We start from the raw sequence: 6,764 nt of genomic DNA on the forward strand, positions 1-6,764 counted from the left end.
ATAGCCAGGAGCAGAGGAGGGGCCGGGTAGGGCTTAGCCACCCCCACCTCTACCAGCTTCCCTCTGCTCCAGGAAGGTGGGGCTAGGCGAAGGCCTGGTCCTGGCCTTTGTTTGCACAGCCGGCTCACCTGAACCCTTGCCAAGGGCCCAGCCCCTGCTCCATGGAACCAGATACCACCCAGAGCCACCCACGCCTGTTCCTGAGCTGTGCCTGGCTGAGGAGGCTGGACGGGGGAGTTCTGGGCAGAGTTAGCGGAGAGATCTGGCGAGCAATGGGGGAGCTGGGGCCTTTCCGTCCCAGCTCTCTCTGGGCTGAAGCCTGTCGTCAAGCCAGCGCGGTGGGGGGGGTGGTGTCGAGCAAGAGATTTGGGCCTGTGATTCTGGGGCCAGGCGTCTGGTCAGTGCAAAGGGGAAAGTGGCACGGATGGAGTTGCCCATTGCTGGCCACAGCAGCCACCTGCCTTTCTCCCCTGCGCTGGCTCTCGGCCCGGGAAGCCTGCCCTCGTAGTTCCCGGGGCGGGGCGGGTTGAGAGCCATTTGGTAACCTCGCTTGCCTTTTGCAATTAGTGCATCCGGCGCTTGCCCCCTCCTTCTAGCTGCCACAGTGCTTGCCCCCTCCTTCTAGCTTCCCAGCACCCCGTGGGTGGGGGGCTGATCTGCTGCTGAGCGGAGTCCCCTTGCACCAAATTCCGAAGGTGCAGAGACAGGGGGATCATAGCAGCCCCCAGCCGAGTGGGGCATAGGGGCAAAGTAGATGGGGTGCGCCAGCAAAGAGCAGGCTGCAATCACTCCCTAACAAGTATCTCCATGCTCGCTTAGCTGGGATCTCTGCTTGCTAACCCGGTGTGCAAATGTGGTCCTGTCTGCATGCTAACCCAGCATGCAGATATGGTTCTCTCTGCATGCTAACTCGGCATGCAAACATGGTTCTCTCTGCATGCTAATCTCGTGTGCAAATGTGGTCTTCTCTGCATGCTAACCCGGCATGCAAATATGTGCTAACGTTGCATGCAAACAGGGTTCTCTACGCTTGCTAATCCAGTCCGTCGTTCATGCTTCACATGGTTCTCCATGCATGCAAGTCCGGCTTTCACAATCCACAAACCCCAATTTCTGTGCACGCAAACCCAGATTTCTGGGCATGCAAGCCCTGATTTTTATACACACTTTCCTGGATTTTGTATCCGATGAAGTGAGCTGTAGCTCACGAAAGCTTATGCTCAAATAAATTGGTTAGTCTCTAAGGTGCCACAAGTACTCCTTTTCTTTTTGCGAATACAGACTAACACGGCTGTTACTCTGAAACCTTTGTATACTCATTATCCCAGAGTGGAGGCATATTTCTGTCTGCAGTGCATGCTAGCCCAGTGCTTTGTGCATGCTGCTTCAAGTGTGCTGTCTTCGATCTCCTTGCTTGCTAATCCCAGCATGCTACAGATAGAATGAAAGCTGAGCAAACCCATTAAAATCTCTGCACAGAGCCAGTACAGCAAAGCCCAGCTCTGCTCATTTCTCAGGAGACAGGTTGTGGGTTAAATTCTGCTCTGGGATGTCAGTGGAGTGACTCCAGATTGACATGGATTTAACTCAAACCAGGATTTGCTTGTGTATGTATTCAGGAAGTGCTCCCCACTGTGCCTCTGAAATGCAGCCTCCTCTGGGGTGGAGCAAGGAGCTCACACAGACAAGGAAACCAGCAGGCTGCGGGAAATGCTGGCCGAGGACCCTGGGCCAAGTCCTTGCTCTTATGTCCAGGCAGGAAGAGCAGCGAGTTGGATAGTAAGATCCAAAGAGCCACCCACTGTAGGGAATTGCTCTTCCCAGCTGGGAATAGACCCCAGGGAGTCCTGACTCCCAGCTGCAATCTGCTCTAACCGCTAAACACCACTTCCTTCCCAGAGCTGAGACTAGAATTCAGGAATCTTGACTGCCACTTCCCCTGCTTGAACCACGAGACCCGCCCCCGCCCCCCCAAGCTGCAGATAGAACCCAGGAACCCTGACTCCCAGCCACTCCTCTAACCACTAGACCCCACTCCCTGCCAGAGCCATGGCTAGAACCCAGGAGTCCACCCTCCCCTCCTGGGACCACCCCCATGCTCTAACTGCTAGACTCCACTGCCCTTGCAGAGGGGTAGCTGAGCAGATCCTGCCAGCGATTCAGCTTGTGGATTCAAAGGGTGCAGCTGTTGGGACACCAGGCCAGCGCAGCGGAGCCGGGGGCAATGGGGCCTGACCTGAGAGCTGTAGCCTGGTGCAAGCAAAGCGGGAGACTTGTGCACACACAACAGTTTCAATCCAGCCAGCCTAAATCAAGCAATAAAGATCGCCATCTAAGAGCAGAGGGAGAACTTTTACCCTTCTCAGCCCTGCCACATTCCTGGTTTATCAGGGCTAGGGCGAGGTGTGGGCCCGCCTGTGCAACACACACACTCTGCAGCCTTACATCTCCTCTCCTGTCACATCTTCCTCCGCCGCAGGCCGGTCCCCCTATTCTCCAAGGTTTGAATAGAGACTGGGAGTGGATGGGTCATTACACAAAGTAAAACTATTTCTCCATGTTTATTTCCCCCCCTCCACCCCCCACTGTTCCTCAGAGATTCTTGTCAGCTGCTGGAAATGGCCCACCTTGATTATCACTACAAAAGGTCCTTCCCCCCACCCCTTGCTGGTAATAGCTCACCTTAAGTGCTCACTCTCCTTATAGTGTATATGGTAACACCCATTCATAGAATATCAGGATTGGAAGGGACCTCAGGAGGTCATCTAGTCCAACCCCCTGCTCAAAGCAGGACCAATCCCCAATTTTTGCCCCATACCCCTAAATGGCCCCCTCAAGGATTGAACTCACAACCCTGGGTTTAGCAGGCCAAAGCTCAAACCACTGAGCTATCCCTCCCCCCATTGTTTCATGTTCTCTGTGTATATAAATCTCCCCACTGTATTTTCCACTCCATCTGATGAAGTGAGCTGCAGCCCACTAAAGCTTATGCTCAAATAAATGTGTTAGTCTCTAACGTGCCACAAGTCCTCCTTTTCTTTTTGCAAACACAGACTAACACGGCTTCTACTCTGAAACCTACAATTACAATGACTTTTTTGTATTGCTCTATATACTATACGCTGAAATGTAAGTACGAGATTTACATTCCAGTCGATTTATTTTCTAATTAGATGGTAAAAAGGAGAAAGGACGCCGTTTGTCAGTACTAGTGGGGCTGGGACACTTTTGCAGTTTTATGTCTGATTTTGTAAGAAGTTGTTTTTAAGTGAGATGAAACTTGGGGGCTTGCAAGACAAATCAGACTCCTGAAAGGGGTGCAGTAGTCTGGAAAGGTTGAGACCCGCTGGGCTATAGGGGCTTTGCAATTTGGTGTGGTGTCTAGTCATGGGAAACAGAGCAATAAAGACTCGTTAGGTATGGAACAGGCTTGGATACATCGCTAATCCCACACCCATCCTCTGTTTACACTCCTCACATATTTGCAGCCTGCTCTTCTGTCTCCTAGGGGCCAGTCTCTTAGCCAAACTAGACAGATTTAGCTCTTGATCTTTGACGTGAATCCTCCCTTAGCAGTTTTCCTTCACTGCATCTCTTTGAGCCCCCTCCAGTTTGTCCATATCCCCTGGCACCGAGTTGCCCAGAATTTCCCAGGCAAGGTCATCGCAGAATGGGGTCCAGCCCCTCTCTTCTGCACCAAGCCGTTGCACTCAGGAGTGCTCAGAATTAAAGGCAACCATCCAGGAGCCAGCTGTAAAAGGGGGCCTGGCACAAGGGGGCACGGCTGGTGGTTGGCTGGAGTCACTGGGTGCTTCTGCCATACAGATAATACTTCTCGAGGTCCCACCCCATCCTGCATTTCTGTGATTTGCAGGGATAACTGGAGCATTTCCCAGCTGCAGCAGCCGCGGGACACTCACATGGTAGTGTTGACTAGTGAGTAGGGCCTTGGCGGGCGACTCAGAAGAGCTGGCTTGTAACCCTAACTCTTCCTTTGATGTGCTGAGGAACCTTCAGTAAGTCCCTTCCCCTCCCGCCATTATCTATGCTATGAGACTGTGAGCTCTGTGGGGCAGAGACTGGCTCACTCCACAGCTGTGCAGCGCCTGGCACATAGGGTCTGGGGGCTCCAGGTGCTACGGTCCAACCCAGGACAGCCCTTAGGCGATCAGGGCTCCGTGTGCTCTGACAGGCCCGCCATTCGAAGCAACCTGTGTGTCCCTGGCATGGGCGTCGTCTGATTGCACACAGGCAAACCCCGCCTGCCTTTGTATGGAGCAGTGCCCATAGCCTGAGAGACTCTGCCTGAAACCCATCAGCCTCTCCCAGCCTTGCCCAACTGGCTGGCCTGCCGCTGCCTGATGAATGAGCTGCTTTGAAGCTCTGTGTTCTCTCATTGCGGCCTGAAGGAATGGCACATTCCAGAGGTTTATCAGTGAGGGGATCTGCTCTGAGAGCAAATTCTCCGCCCTGGAAGCCCCAGGACTCAGCTCCTGCAGTTCTCATTGGGATGGACAGTCAGACGCAGGCTGCAGTGTTTGCATTGCATGGCGGAGAAGAGACAGGGCATGGAAGTTATGAGTAGAAAGGGGGTTCTTCAGGGAGGCTCTCGGATGCACACAGAGACCCTTGGGTGGCCTTTGGACCTCTAGCTCCCAGGCCGATCTGTGCAGCCTCTCTGGTCCACGCAACCTGCGCTGCCTACCCCTGTCTCGCAGGGTCTCCCGACGGCCGCCAGGCAGATGGAAAAGTTTCCATCGAAACGTCTTCTCAATGGAAAACTGGGTTTTCGACAAAGCGAAAGTTTTTGTGGAAGGCGGCTGCTTTCCTGGGAACATTTTCAGTGATTTTGTCAGAAAAAAAAACAATTTTCGGGTGAAAATGTTCATTTTCCGCTGAAATTTCGGTCGTTCCTTTTTGACAAGTCCGAATTTTTCTGCCGAAAAGTGATGTGGGGGGTGGTTTGTTTTTTTTCCAGTTACGTTGAAAATTTTGCATGGAACTGCCCCCTTCCCGACATGTATTTTCCAGCCATTTCTAGACAATCATGAAACATCCTGCTGACTACGCAGCACAGCTGTGAATTGCCCTGTGTCCTGGGTGAGGAGCCTATGCGTGGGACGGAATCGGCCTAGTCCGTGGAGAATAGGATTGGCTCTTCTGACACGGCAAGGCCTGAGTTTGGAGCCCCATCGTGCTGGGTGCTGCCCGGATGGGATTGAAAGGTTTTTGGGGCATGGACTGTCTTTTTGTTCTGTGTTTGTACAGTGCCTGGCACAACAAGGTCATGGGCCATGACTGGGGCTCCGAAGTGCTACTGTAAAACACCTACCAAATGTACAGCGCCTGGCACAATGGGGCCTGGTCCATGTCAGGAAGAGACAGTCCTGGCTTCAAAGAGCTTACGATCAAAACAGTCAAGACAGACAAAGGGTGGGAGAAAGGAAGAGAAATTATCGTCGGGTTACAGGACTGAAGTGGAAATGGTGGGGGTTTCAAAAGCTCCTAAGTGATTTAGGAGCACAATCAAAGGGACCTCTGCTCCTCGATCACTTTGGTCTTGTTGCAAATTCCACCTTAAGAGATTCAGTGACTTGCCCAGGCTCATGCAGGGAGGCAGTTGCAGAGGTGGGAGTTGGACCTAGATCTCCAGAGGTCCAGCCCAGTGCCTTGACCATGTGACCAGCCCCTCTCCCACCCAGCCCACCATCTATCCATCCAACCACGTGCTCTGGCTGGAGGTTTTTATCACAGCCCATCAGCACAGCACCCGAGCACCATGCCCCGTCCCATCCTCTCCCTGCAGGTTCCTGCTCTCTCTAATTCATTAACTTAATTTCAGGCCCAGCTGGTGCCTGCTGTCACCTCAGGCTTGTCTGAGGGCAGCGCCAGACTCTCTGGCAGCAGAAAAAGCTCCAAACCTACCCAGGATGGCAGCCACAGCCCGGGGAGCCGTGGCCCCTTCACTTTTTACCTGCCTTAAGGGCGAGCGACCGGGGGGGGGGGGGGACGGATGGGCGGAGAGGAGCGAGCAGGGGCGGGGCCTCAGGGGAACAGGCGGAGTAGGGGCAGGGCCATGGTTCACATGCCGGTGGCCCCCCACTTTTAGGCCCGCCACAGCCTATGCTGACCCCATTCGCCCCCATGCCACCTGCTCCCATTGCCAGTCGTATTAAACTGACCTCTCTGGTGCTTCTCCTGTTCCACCTCCTGAACTCCGCCAGTCCCTTTAACAGCCTGAATCTTTAACCAGCTGATTATCTGCCAGCTAACACCTGGGACTGAACCCGGGACCCCTCTAGAATGGAAAGCAGGAGCTTGCTTCTGCATAAGGGCTGGTGCTTACAGCACACTCTCTCTCTGGCGCTGGGACATCTTGGGTTACAGCTCCAGACAGCCAGCTGTCATGTGAGCCGAAGGAGACACCTCTCCCCTCCCATTCTCCTTATTCTGGGAGGAGTTGTTGACTTTAACGTATATTTCATCTCCCCAGGCTAATTTGCTGCTGCTGAGCATAATGCAGCGAGGCCGGAGGGTCGAGTGGGCTTCTGGTGCTCTCCGAACAAGGTGTGATGGAAAACTAACCCTGCCTAGCATTGCAGCTGGGACAGATGTGCTGGCTAAATCCAGGGGCCACCCAGGGTGGGGCTGTTTGCATCCTGCCTGGCTTGTGCGGAGAAAGGCTGGGGAGGTGGAAGTCTGTATGACAGGGTATGGTCGCCGTCCAACATGGTAGCCTCCCCTCAGTTGGCAGGCTCCGGGCC

The sequence above is a fragment of the Lepidochelys kempii genome, chromosome 20 (assembly GCF_965140285.1).
Source record: "Lepidochelys kempii isolate rLepKem1 chromosome 20, rLepKem1.hap1, whole genome shotgun sequence".
Classification (NCBI taxonomy): Eukaryota; Metazoa; Chordata; order Testudines; family Cheloniidae; genus Lepidochelys; species Lepidochelys kempii.